The following is a 13,926-nucleotide window of genomic DNA, read 5'->3' as shown; positions in this document are numbered from 1 at the left end:
ATGTTTTCTGAGAGTGAGGTGATTGGAGGTGTTGGATGTGGATGTGGATATGGATATGGATATGAATGTGGATGTGGATTGTGGGCCCATATAGGCGCCCAAATGATCAGATATGGATTTCTGATGGATGATATATATACATATACAGACCGGATATATACCGGTGGACCGTCTGAGATGGGGTGCATCACAGGGGACGCCCTCTGGTGTAGGCTATGCTATCGGGATACCCGATCCTCATCCAGTTTCGGTGTGGACCTGGATTGGGAGACACCCTACGGGGATTAGGGTGGGTCCAGGGGTGTGATGGATTGTTGGAGATTGATGTGGTGATTACAGTGTTGGATAGCCTTATCGGCTACCATTTCACTTGATTGGATTGGTGTATGGATTTCTGGAGACCAGTGTTGGTGGTTCCAGTGTTGCTTAGCCTTATCGGTTATTGTGCTATTTGGTTGACTTACTGATGGATGTATATTTCTTGTATTGCATGCTATGCATTTCATTTCTGGGTTTATCATTATTATTTTTTGGATATTGGCGTTTCCTCTCTACGCCCTACTGAGCTTTGTGGCTCACCCCTCTTCTTTATCCCCTTTCAGGTGAGTTGGATGTAGGTGATGGCGGTCAGCAGCGGGATGCGTGAGCTGGTGTGTAGCCTTGGGCTGACTCTTAGTGGGTGTGGGAACTTTTTGTATTGTATTTGTATATACTATACGGTTTGGTATCGGGTAGATATGTTTTATTATTTCGCTGTGGTATATGTACACAGGTGGATGTACTTTGTGGATAGTATGGTAGTTCTTATTATTATTATTATGTCTGTTGGGTTTAGTAGAGATTTGGGATCTGGTTCGGGGGATGGGGTGTCCCCTGCCGGTCACGTCCCTGTGATATAGATACACCTCGGTGTATCTTAGGAGAGAGGGGCGTGACAGTTTGGTATCGGAGCTGTAGGTTTAGAAACTTACAGTGGTTAGGTTACCTAGGTTATTTTGTTGGCTACACATCATGCGTTTCCCGGCTGACCTGGTGAGTTTTTATTTGTCGTGTTCCCTACTTTAGATTTATGTATACATGTGTTATATTTTCCAGATATGGTTGACACACGTAGTACTCGAGTGCGAGGATATGGACGGGGTAGAGGAGAACATGAGGCGGATGAGCCTCAGGAAGTAGATGAGGTGGGTATGCCTGAGGTGGCACCATTAGAGCGGGGGCGAGGACGGAGAGGTAGCGGTGCGAGGCGTGGTAGGGGCGGAAGACGTGGGAGAGGTGGGGGTAGGCGGCGAGTGAATATAGATCCAGTGGATGATATTGGGGAGGATCAGGAGGGATATCTAGCACCACAGGGGGTAGAGGCTGTTGTTACTACTTTACGACAGGAGGTCCGGGATGTTACTGAATTGGTACGAGCTCTTGGGCAGACTGTTACAGGACTTGTGACACAGATGACTGCTCCAGTGCCAGCTGAATTACAGGCTCCTGTTGAGGTTCCAGAGAAGGTTTCGACTTTAGGTGAGTTACAGGAGGGTCCAGGACAGATTATGGAGGCACATTTAGCTTCTTTGGCGATTGATACGTCGATCAAAGAGCTAGCCGAGTTACGGAAGACGAATCCTCCAGTATATAGGGGAGTGATAGATCCAGTGGCAGCAGAGGAGTGGGTTCGCCAGTTACGCAGGAAGATGACTACCTTACGGATTCCTGAGGAGAGGAGGGCTTTATTAGCTGCTGAGTTTCTAGAGGGAGATGCATTCACTTGGTGGGAGGTGATGACAGTTAGTCGGGGCAGAGAGGGTATGTCGTGGGCAGAGTTTGAGACTGCTTTTCTAGCGCAGTATGTACCACAGACAGTGCGTGTTGCTAAAGCTAAGGAGTTTCTCGAGTTGATTCACTCCCCGGACATGACAGTGACACAATATCAGGCTCGTTTTGAGGAGTTAGGGCGATATGGGGAGGAGTATATTTGCATAGAGGAAAAGAAGATACTGAGATTTAGGAGAGGGTTGTCGCCAAAGATTTCACCTCATTTGGCGGCTCAGACTATCACCACCTATCGTGAGTGTATTGATAAGGCACTCGGAGTGGAGAGGACTTTAGTGGAGATTAAGGATTACTGGGAGATTCATAAGAGGAAGCTTGAAAGTTCTACATCTGTTACTGGTGAGAGTAGTCAGCACAGACAGAGTACTGATACTCGGGGGCAGCAGCAGAGTTAGGGACAGGGTTCTCAGAGTCGGAGGCAGGGTTACCGAGGACCCAGGCAGGGACAGCAGGGTCCTAGACAGGTTCAGCTGGGGCAGAGACAGGGTCAACAGGGGCAGAGATCAGACCAGCAGGGACAGGCTCCGAGGCGGGATCAGCAGCCTCAGCATTGCTATGCTTGTGGTCATGTAGGCCACATGCGTTGGGATTGTCCTATGGCAAACAACCCGTTATGTTTCCAGTGTGGATTGCTAGGACATACCAGGAGAGATTGTCCACAAGGTGGAGGATTTGCACCGTCTGTATTTGAAGGTCGGAGAGCTCCAGCTCCAGCACCAGTTCCGATACAGAGGGGTCCTGCAGGACGGGGTAGGCCACTAGTTCAGCAGCAGCGGCAGCAGCAGCAGGTTCAGAGAGGTGGAGTGTATGCACTTAGGCCTGATGTGGTTCCAGCAGAGCGAGATCACTTGGGAGGTAGGTTTCTCTTATTCAGTTCTTAGGCACGTGTTTTGTTTGACACTGGTGCTACTCATTCATTTATTTCTGCATCATTTGCTGAGACATTGGGTTTGGAGATTATGGGAGTGGCGAGGAGATTTATAGTTGATTCACCACTAGGACCAGGTACCGTGATTAGTGGTGTCTGTAGGGACTGTGTATTTAGTTTCTCAGACCATGAGTTTAGAGCGGATCTGTTTGTGATGCCATTTACTGATTTTGATGTTATTCTTGGATTGGATTGGTTGACTGAGTATGAGGCGATTATAGAGTGTGCTGAGAGGAGGATTACACTGACCACACCTACGGGGAGGGTTAGATTTCGTGGAACGAGATTTCTTCCGTGTCCACATTTTCTAGATAATCTTCAGTACACCGATTGTGTTATAGCGGGTTTGATTACTTCAGCATCTAGGGGAGATTCTTCGAACCCTATACTGGTTGTGGAGCATTATATGGATGTTTTTCCCGATGATTTACCGGGGTTGCCACCGCAGAGGGAGATTGAGTTTGTGATTGAGTTGTACCCGGGTACAAATTCGATTTCTATACCACCGTATAGGATGGCACCAGCAGAGCTGAAGGAGTTGAACACTCAGTTGACAGATTTACAGAAGTTGGGATTTATCAGACCGAGCACTTCACCTTGGGGAGCACCTGTTTTGTTTGTGAAAAAGAATGATGGTACGATGCGTATGTGTGTGGACTACCGGCAGCTGAACAGGGTGACAGTAAAGAACAAATATCCATTGCCGAGGATTAATGATTTGTTTGATCAGTTGAGAGGTAGTCATTATTACTCCAAGATTGATCTCAGATCGGGGTACCATCAGTTGAGGATTAGAGAGGAGGATATTCCAAAGACAGCATTTCGCACACGGTTTGGCCATTATGAGTACTTGGTTATGCCATTTGGGTTAACCAATGCACCTGCAGCGTTTATGGATTTGATGCACAGGGTGTTTAGACCGTATCTGGATCAGTTTGTGATTGTGTTCATTGATGATATATTGGTTTATTTAGCCACTGAGGAGGATCACATTAGACACTTGGAGATTGTGTTGCAGACGCTCAGAGAGCATAGATTGTATGCCAAGCGGAGTAAATGTGAATTTTGGATGACTCAAGTGAGATTTTTAGGGCATGTGATTTCTCAGGAGGGTATAGCGGTGGATCCAGCGAAAGTAGAGGCAGTGGTGGCATGGAGGAGACCGAAAAATGTAGGAGAGATTCGCAGTTTCCTGGGATTAGCAGGTTACTATCGACGTTTTATTGAGGGATTCTCGCGGATTGCAGCACCGATGACACAGTTGACTCGAAAGGATACTCCATTTACGTGGACAGATGTGTGTGAGCAGGCATTCCAGGAGTTGAAGACTCGACTCACTTCACCTCCAGTGTTGGTGATACCCGACAAGGGTATTGGTTATCAGGTATATTGTGATGCTTCAGGAGTTGGTTTGGGTTGTGTGTTGATGCAGCAGGAGAGAGTGGTTGAGTATGCTTCACGTTTGTTGAAGCCGCACGAGAGGAATTATCCCGTGCATGATTTGGAGTTGGCTGCGGTAGTGTTCGCACTGAAGCAGTGGAGATATTATCTTTATGGAGAGAGGTTTGAGGTATTTTCGGATCATAGGAGTCTCCGGTACTTGTTTACACAGAGAGATTTAAACCAAAGACAGCGTAGATGGATGGAGTATCTTGAGGACTTTGATTTTACTTTACAGTATCATCCGGGCAAGGCCAATGTGGTGGCTGATGCCTTGAGTAGGAGATTGATTGCAGCTCGATTGGCTATTCAGGAGTTTGGGTTAGTGGATACACTTAGTCAGTATCGACTAGATGTGGATGAGCGTAGAGATGTACTGAGTTTACGGAGTTTGATTGCTCGTCCAACCCTAGTACAGAGGGTGTTGGATGCACAGTTGGGGGATGCATTATTTGATGACATTGAGGATATGGAGGGATGGGTTAGAGGCACTGATGGTGGAGTCAGATTCAGGGGCAGATTAGTGGTTCCAGAGGATACTGAGTTACGCGATGAGATACTTCAGGAGGCACATTACTCACGATTTGCCATGCATCCTGGTGCTACTAAGATGTATCGAGATTTACGGAGGCAGTATTTGTGGAGTGGCATGAAGAGAGATGTGGCACAGACTGTGACTCGATGTCTTACCTGTCAGCAGGTAAAGGCAGAGCATCGACGACCTGCTGGATTATTGCAACCGCTTCCATTACCTGAATGGAAGTGGGAGCATATCACTATGGATTTTGTGATGGGTTTACCTATGACTCCGCGGAGACATGATGCGGTTTGGGTTGTTGTGGATCGGTTGACAAAGACAGCTCATTTTATGCCTATTTGTCAGACAGATTCGATTGAGTCGTTGACGAGATTATATGTACGAGAGATAGTCCGATTGCATGGGGTACCGTTGAGTATTGTATCTGATCGGGATCCCAGATTTACCTCACGGTTTTGGGGCAGTTTTCAGGATACTCTGGGGACGAAACTGAACTTCGGTACAGCTTTTCATCCGCAGACTGATGGACAGAGTGAGCGGACTATTCAGATTCTGGAGGATATGCTTCGGGCTTGTGCGATAGACTTTCGAGGAGATTGGGAGACTCATATTCCTTTAGTGGAGTTTGTGTACAACAATAGCTATCAGAGTAGTATTCAGATGGCACCATTTGAGGCATTATATGGGAGACCTTGTAGATCACCGTTGTGTTGGTCAGAGGTTGGAGATAGACCATTATTGGGTCCAGAGATGGTGCAGCAGACTACTGAGGTGGTGACAGTGATTCGACAGCGGCTTCTGACAGCTCAGTCACGTCAGAAGAGTTACGCGGATAGGAGACGTAGACCTCTAGAGTTTCAGGTGGGGGATCATATTTTCCTGAGGGTTAGTCCTCGTAGAGGAGTACAGCGGTTTGGGAGAGCGGGGAAGTTATCCCCTAGATTTATAGGGCCATTTGAGATTTTGGAAAGAGTGGGGACGGTAGCTTATCGATTAGCATTACCCCCACAATTGTCAGGAGTACATGGGGTATTTCATGTGTCTATGTTACGGAGGTACCATAGGGACCCTTCTCATATATTAGATTGGTCTACCTTGGAGATTGGTGAGGACGCTACTTTCGAGACACGTCCTATTAGGATTACGGATAGACAGGAGAGGCGACTACGGTCGAAGACCATACCCTTGGTTAAGGTGATATGGCAACATTATGGAGTGGAGGAGACGACTTGGGAGTTGGAGTCGGATATGCAGATGAGATTTCCAGATTTATTTACTACCTAAGTATGATTTAATTTCGGGGACGAAATTTTCTTAAGGGGGGAAGGATGTAATATCCTGGTCTAATTTTACATTATTCATAGTATCTTATCGTGGTGGTTGAGGTGGAGTGAACCTCTGTGTTGGTGAATCGGTATTTGAAGAGAATAAAATTAAAGTGTGAATAAATATTTTAATAAATAGGGAATTTTAAAATAAAATTTTTGGAGTAAAAATTACTTAAATCAGATTTAAATTTGATTTGTTATGAATTTTGAAGTAAATTGTAACAATTTAGTTGGGGTGTTTTTGACAGGTGGGTGTTTTTGATAAGTGAAAATTGTATAAAAGGAAACTTAAAAAAAAAAAAGTCTTACGCATTTTCTTCTTTTCTTCCTTTTCTCTCTCCCGTACATCTTCGTTACTATTCATTTTCTGAGTTCGACGACGGTGAGCGACACCACCGGTGTCAAAAGAAGCGTATTGACGAGACGAGTCTAACCCAACTTGAATCACGTCGATCGGAGTTGTGGTTAGGGAGATATCGGAGTTTGAAGTTCCGATTTCCTCGGATTTCTTTTGGTCGATCCGACTGATTCCGGCAACGGTTTGACGTGTTTCAGGTACCTATGAGTTAATCTCATCGAGTTCTTTAATTTGATATAAGATTTGGCAGGTTTGGGTGGTCGGATCGCCGGCGATGGGGTTAAATGGGTTTCCGGCGAGTTGACCGAGTCAGGCCGAGTTGACTCAGTTGACCGGCGAGTTGACTCGGCTGGGTACTATTTGACCCGATTTGACCCGGTCGGGTACTATTTGACCCGATTCGGTACTATTTGACCCGGTTACTATTTGACTATTGACTTTGACTCGGTTACTATTTATACGTTGACTTTGACCAGTACTATTTGGCCGTTGACCATAGTTGACCGACCGTATTTTTACAGTATTTACATATATCGTGTTTTTCGGTGTAGACGGTGGTCACGGTTGAGATTCGGAGCGGGTTAACTTTTGGAGTTAGGGGTTGTCTGGGACGCGTGCTTGGTTTTAGCACTCTGATTTTCAGGTAGGGGTTTCCATACTCTTGCATGTGACTTTGGAGTTCCGGTTTTACGGACTCTGGTGATATTATGGTTTTGTTGGTTTCCGGGGGTGGAAATACGACCTGTTTGTATGTTGATTTATATTCTCTGTTATACATATAACTGTTGGTATGTTTTCTGAGAGTGAGGTGATTGGAGGTGTTGGATGTGGATGTGGATATGGATATGGATATGAATGTGGATGTGGATTGTGGGCCCATATAGGCGCCCAAATGATCAGATATGGATTTCTGATGGATGATATATATACATATACAGACCGGATATATACCGGTGGACCGTCTGAGATGGGGTGCATCACAGGGGACGCCCTCTGGTGTAGGCTATGCTATCGGGATACCCGATCCTCATCCAGTTTCGGTGTGGACCTGGATTGGGAGACACCCTACGGGGATTAGGGTGGGTCCAGGGGTGTGATGGATTGTTGGAGATTGATGTGGTGATTACAGTGTTGGATAGCCTTATCGGCTACCATTTCACTTGATTGGATTGGTGTATGGATTTCTGGAGACCAGTGTTGGTGGTTCCAGTGTTGCTTAGCCTTATCGGTTATTGTGCTATTTGGTTGACTTACTGATGGATGTATATTTCTTGTATTGCATGCTATGCATTTCATTTCTGGGTTTATCATTATTATTTTTTGGATATTGGCGTTTCCTCTCTACGCCCTACTGAGCTTTGTGGCTCACCCCTCTTCTTTATCCCCTTTCAGGTGAGTTGGATGTAGGTGATGGCGGTCAGCAGCGGGATGCGTGAGCTGGTGTGTAGCCTTGGGCTGACTCTTAGTGGGTGTGGGAACTTTTTGTATTGTATTTGTATATACTATACGGTTTGGTATCGGGTAGATATGTTTTATTATTTCGCTGTGGTATATGTACACAGGTGGATGTACTTTGTGGATAGTATGGTAGTTCTTATTATTATTATTATGTCTGTTGGGTTTAGTAGAGATTTGGGATCTGGTTCGGGGGATGGGGTGTCCCCTGCCGGTCACGTCCCTGTGATATAGATACACCTCGGTGTATCTTAGGAGAGAGGGGCGTGACATGGTTTCTTTCATAAGTTTTCTGCTAAGTAACCGGGCCTCTTGCCTAGCAAGCAATGAGTTTCGCGTAAAAAGGTAGGAAATGAATGTTAGAAGTACCTTGGTGATTAGTTTAACCTCGTAGCCTTTTTGACTTGGGTAATTAGATCCGTTGGGGTGTCTTAACACCTAGTGCCCTAAGCCAACTGGATTGGGAGTCATTGGTCGAAAGCTCATTACATGAGTCATTTAGAAAGCTTAAGGAGGTTGAACATTGCACAAGTCACCTTTGAGAAGAAAAAGAAAGAAAAAAAATGTGAATAAGAATGAAGTTTGAATAAATGCTCATTGTATTTGTTTTTTGATTCTTATTGTTCTTGGAAGACTTCATAGCCATTGTTTATGTCACTTTGAAGCTAAATATAAAGTGAAATCCATTATGTGCATCATTTCTTGAATTTATAAGCAAAGTGGATGAGATAAGATTCTTGAAGGAATGCTTTTATTGGTTTGAATGCCCTAATGTTTGGTTTGTTAGTGTGGATAGGGTTGCAATTGTGAATCCGTTTTATACTCTTGTTGATGACATGAATTTTGGCATTGAAGTTGTTTAATGTTTGTGGGTATCATTCTGGTAAACCCTCAGGAGACACAACTCTTCCTACTAGGGGCACCTAGGGGTTTAAAGGCTTGTGGCACATGCTAAGTGTCATCGTGAGCCCTACGAAAGTGGCATAGATTAGTTGCTTATTTAGAGTAGGTCTTAGTTGTTTTATTTTTCATTTGAGCTTAACGGAAAATACTCTTTCCCTCCTTTATTCATTCTCAATTTGCTCGAGGACGAGCAAAGGTTAAGTGTGGGGGTGTTTGATGTGCCAAATATATACATACATTTGCACATCATTTACACATAAGTTCATCTCATTTTGAGTTGATTAAGAGTTGATATTGCCTAAGAAAACTATATTTGCATATTGTAGGTGCCAAGGCAAAAAAGGGAGGAAAAGAGTGCAAAATGAAGATTTGGACTCCAGAATTGATTTCCGATCGATCGGACCTGTCAAAACACTAAAAAACTCGTGGAGGCAGGTTGTATTTCCGATCGATCGGAACAGTGTCCGATCGATCGGAGGTACTATTCACAGCACGCGTAGTTTCGCGAAAAAGTTTTGAATTCACTTGTTTTTGAGCCAAAACGGCCCCAACTTGTTTTGAAAACGACATAAGAGTTTGGGGAAGTATAAAATGGCATAAAATAGGGTTTTGGGGGAGTTCTTGGAGGCTGTTTTTCATTCTACCACCATTGGAGAGCTTGGAGCCACCATTGAAGCTTGGAGAAGAAGAGGGTCTACAAGGGGGTTTTCTCTCTCCTTTTCTATCCTAGTTTCTATGGTTGATTTCCTTTGTTTAATGATGTATTTTGCTTCCATGAGTGGCTAGATTTCTTACTAGGGGCTTAATGTAACCAAACCTTGAAGATTCAATAAACTTGGTTTCCTTATTTCTTGATTTCTCTCTCTCTCTTGATTGTCTATAGGTGTGATTAATGCTTTTGAATGTTTGGTCATCATTCAATTGATTTGTTGCCTAGATTGAGACCGGAAGGAGATATCTAGGGTTTGCCTCAAGCCATAGATGACATAGGGTGCATGAACCATAGGAATATAGGTTTGTGACTTATGCAATTGCTAAATGATTTCCATAGTTCTTAATGGGTTTTTGATATATTAATCCGATTATTAGGAATAACAGCGATTTATGTTGAAAATACGTTTGATGTATCTAGGAATAGAACATTGAATAGGTTGGGAAATCGATTGTCATTATAGAGAGAGGAATTAGGGATTAAGGGACCAAGGGAATTGAATTGGATAGGTGAGGTGACGTTAAGTACCTTAGTGCTTTCCATCCTTGATTTCATACTTGTGTTTGATTTGTCTTTGTTCTTTTGTTTTAGTTTAGTTTAAAAACAAAATCAATCTCGAATCCGTTTCCCCAATTTGCATAGTTGTTACTAGTTTGACATTGATCTTGATTGCCAACACATCCCTAGTGGAAACGATAATTTACTCATATCTTTATTACTTGTACGATTTGTGCGCTTGCAATTAAATCCATATCAGTACCCGTATATCTCCTAAGTTTGATTGATGTGAACATGGAATGTCGATGGGCCGTTCAGGGTTCCTATGAGTACAGGAATGCCGGTGGGCCGAGTCAAGATTTCATATGTGCTCGAAGCACCATGCGATGATGTCGTTGGGCTGTTCAAGGTCCCGATATGTATAGCGATACCGATGGGCCAAGTTAGGATCTTGTATAGTGTGGTTATCTACTTGTGTTTGATGTACATGATGTTAGCTATCATATTGTTACATTTGTGCATTTCTTATCATTTCAGCCTTATATTAGTCGCTTACTCTTTATTATTCCCTACTGGACCTTTCGCTCACCATTTTCTTTTCCTTATTCCCTCCTTACAGGTGAGTCTAGTTCCGGTACCAGGGTTGCGGATCAGGAGGAGTGTACGTGACATGGTTAGATCCCTGGAGAGTAATAGGACTAGATGGTTCTTACCTATTTTATTGATTGAGACATGTCGTGTGACACCCCAATTAGATGATGGATGGACGGTTGGGAGGGTGCTCCATGTGATCGGGACTCCCGAACCGGGTGTGTGTACTTTGTGTCCTGACGATGGCTTATGCTTGCAGGATTGCTCCTTGCATTGGTTGTGGATTACATATGTTATTGTGTGTGGAGAATTTATGTGTGATTGTTAGGAAGCCTGAGGCCCTGCTTAGATTTGAGAATGCATTTGTGATAAAAAATGTTAAATGGCCTGAGGTCCTGCCTAGGTTGTGAATATATTTGTGATATTGCTGCACGTTCACTCCAGGTTGACATCTTCCGTATGATGGGGAGGTGTTGTCAAAATTTTTGATGGTGTAATGATTGAATTAATTATGGTTTGATTTAGACGGTACCAAAAGTAAAGCATTCCGGGTTGGTAGTTTTTTGATAAGAACCTAACACCAAAAACATATTACAAAATAAGATAAACTCAATTAAATAATTTTCAACTAATGTCCATAGCCAATTTTGAATGCACATCAATGTCTTTATTGTCTTCGCATGGAGTTTACTACAATGTAAACTCAACAATCGACCACTAGTGCTAAAGGTAAACTCTAAAATAACTCTAGACACCGAAATGGCTAGAATATCCCATGCAATACATTGCAAAGTGGGATACTTGGGTCCATTAGTTTTCCTCCAAGCCTGGATATCAAAACCATTAGACCGAGATAGTACATCATTCTCAAGATAGTAGTCCAACTCCAATTTTACATTTCCAATTGTATCATTTTTCTACTATTAACAAATTGGTTAAACTTGCAAAAGAGTCTTTATTGGCCACATTTGTAATACTAGATGATCAAATGCCTCATCACCATAAATCATAGGAAAGTTGAATTCCAATAACATCATCTTATATCTAGGATCTAGGATAGTTGCAACACTCATGATCCCACTAATGACATTCCAATAACTATTAAAATTTTCAAACATGTGAAATGTAATTTCCTTAATCACAACATTAGAATTCAAACACCACTTCATCAATGTTATTTTAATCTCACAAACTTTTGAAAAATAAGAATTAGTAGTAGGATATGTGGTACATGAGAACAATTCAGTCATATTGAATAACAACTTCAGCTTCTTACAAATATTTCCTACAACCTCCCATTCTTCATTGCTTGGCATGAAATCATAGGATGAGTCACGTTGTTTTAAATGAAAGAAAACATCATTGTACATTAAAGCAGTAGACAACATCATATATGTCATGCCCCGTCCCGGGAATGTGACTTATTGACAACATGTGTGTGCACCCACGTGCTGCCACCTAAAACAACGACTCAAATCAACTCAACTCCCAATTTGGAAACAATAAGACTTAAACAAAAATCCGACAGTATCTCCCCGTATATCAAAGAATGCCCCCTGCATCAAAATAACAATTTAAACCAAACAATTCCCATACCGCAAAGCCAATCAATCAGGGCCTCAGGCCATATCCATCATCAAACCAATACGCATATATATATACTAAGGCCTCCGACCAAACCATTCAAAATCATCGTTCATTCATAACAATACGTACTCGTATGTATCCCAATACACAACTAAGCCAAAGACTAATCAAACACCCCAACAATAACACTACACAAAATAATAAAAAACAAACCATCACACAAACACTAGTCCAAGCCATCCATATCACGCGCCTCCCTACTGATCCGCAATCGGAGCACTAGCACTAGTACCTATATCACCTGAGAAGGGGGGAAAATAAAACAGTGAGTAGGAGGCCCAGTAGGGATATCGAATAGGAGTCTAAAATAAGGTATAAGGCCGGAATATTATGAAAGAGTAACGCAATGCAACAATATGTCATGTAGTCAAACAAATGCAATTCATACATCTAACCGAGCTATGTCGCTAGAGCCATTCATCCGGAACCACTAGCACACGCTCTCACAAATATTTCATACCATGCCAGTAGAGCCAATTAATCAGAACCACTAGTGCATGTTACAAGTACCATCAACCATGTCACTAGAACCAAATAACCAGAACCACTAGTGCACGTTGATGTACATACCAAAATCCAACCCACCACTTTCACCATGCAACAAATGCAACATCACAGATGAATGTTATGCAACTAAATTTATTGCGCACAAATTCATTAAAACATATGATCAAGAGCATCGACTACTCAATAGATGATCGAGTGTCCAAGGGTAATGCATCCAACATCACACACACCATATAACAAATTGAGTTCACAATAGCACACAATTTGAGATTTGTTTCCCCTTGAAAAAAGAGGCGGAAATGAATGAATTTAACATGATTCTGATAGCCAATAGTGTTTTGATATGGAGGGTTACGAAAATCCCTACCTTGTTTAGTCCAAACACCCCAACTCTTCCAAGCTCAATCAAGCTAAACCATACACACATTTACAATTCAATTTCCATCTCAAACTTGTTATTTTCCAAATCAATTACTTACATTTATCTCATAATTTCAAAGTAAATTACTCACCTTGCCCCAAATCCTCAAACCCTAGCTCAATCACTTCTTAGCCAACACCCAATCTTAAGCCAAGCTCAAATCTAGCGACAATATGCATAAACTTTGGTTAATCAACAAGCTTTTACCCCAAAACCTCCAATTTCATGAAATCAACCCAAACTTACAAAACCCTAACTTCAATCTTTGTAAAACTTACCTTAATCTTGTGAAGATCTTGAAATCCAAGTTGTGTAAGCCCAAATCTTTGAATCAATCTTTCTTTCCTTTGATCTCCTTAAAAATCACCTTCTTTCCACACTCTCTCTCTCTCTCTCGGCTATTTTTGTCAAACCAGTGAAAAGAATGAACCCAGAACTATCCAAATGTGTTTTAAAACAAAATTTATCGTTGAGTGTCCGGACAGCTCAAAAAGTGTTCGGACAATTTATGAACAAATCGAGACAGAGTGTAAAACTGCTCAAGGTGTGTAAAACTGCTCGAGGTGTCCGGACAATTCATTTTTTTTTTTCAATTGCGTTTTCACAATATATGTGGAGTTCCAATGAGTTTTTGGACTAACGAGCACCCAATTTTATTTTTTAATTTTTATTATACACTTATATTAATAAATAATAAAATAACTTAAGGTAAATTAAATTAGGTAATCAGTTTTAGTCACATTCGTAGTTTAATAGTTCAATTTTATAATATA

This window comes from Tripterygium wilfordii, chromosome 9, assembly GCF_013401445.1.
Source record: "Tripterygium wilfordii isolate XIE 37 chromosome 9, ASM1340144v1, whole genome shotgun sequence".
NCBI classification, from domain to species: domain Eukaryota; kingdom Viridiplantae; phylum Streptophyta; class Magnoliopsida; order Celastrales; family Celastraceae; genus Tripterygium; species Tripterygium wilfordii.
This window is presented reverse-complemented; position numbering follows the sequence as displayed.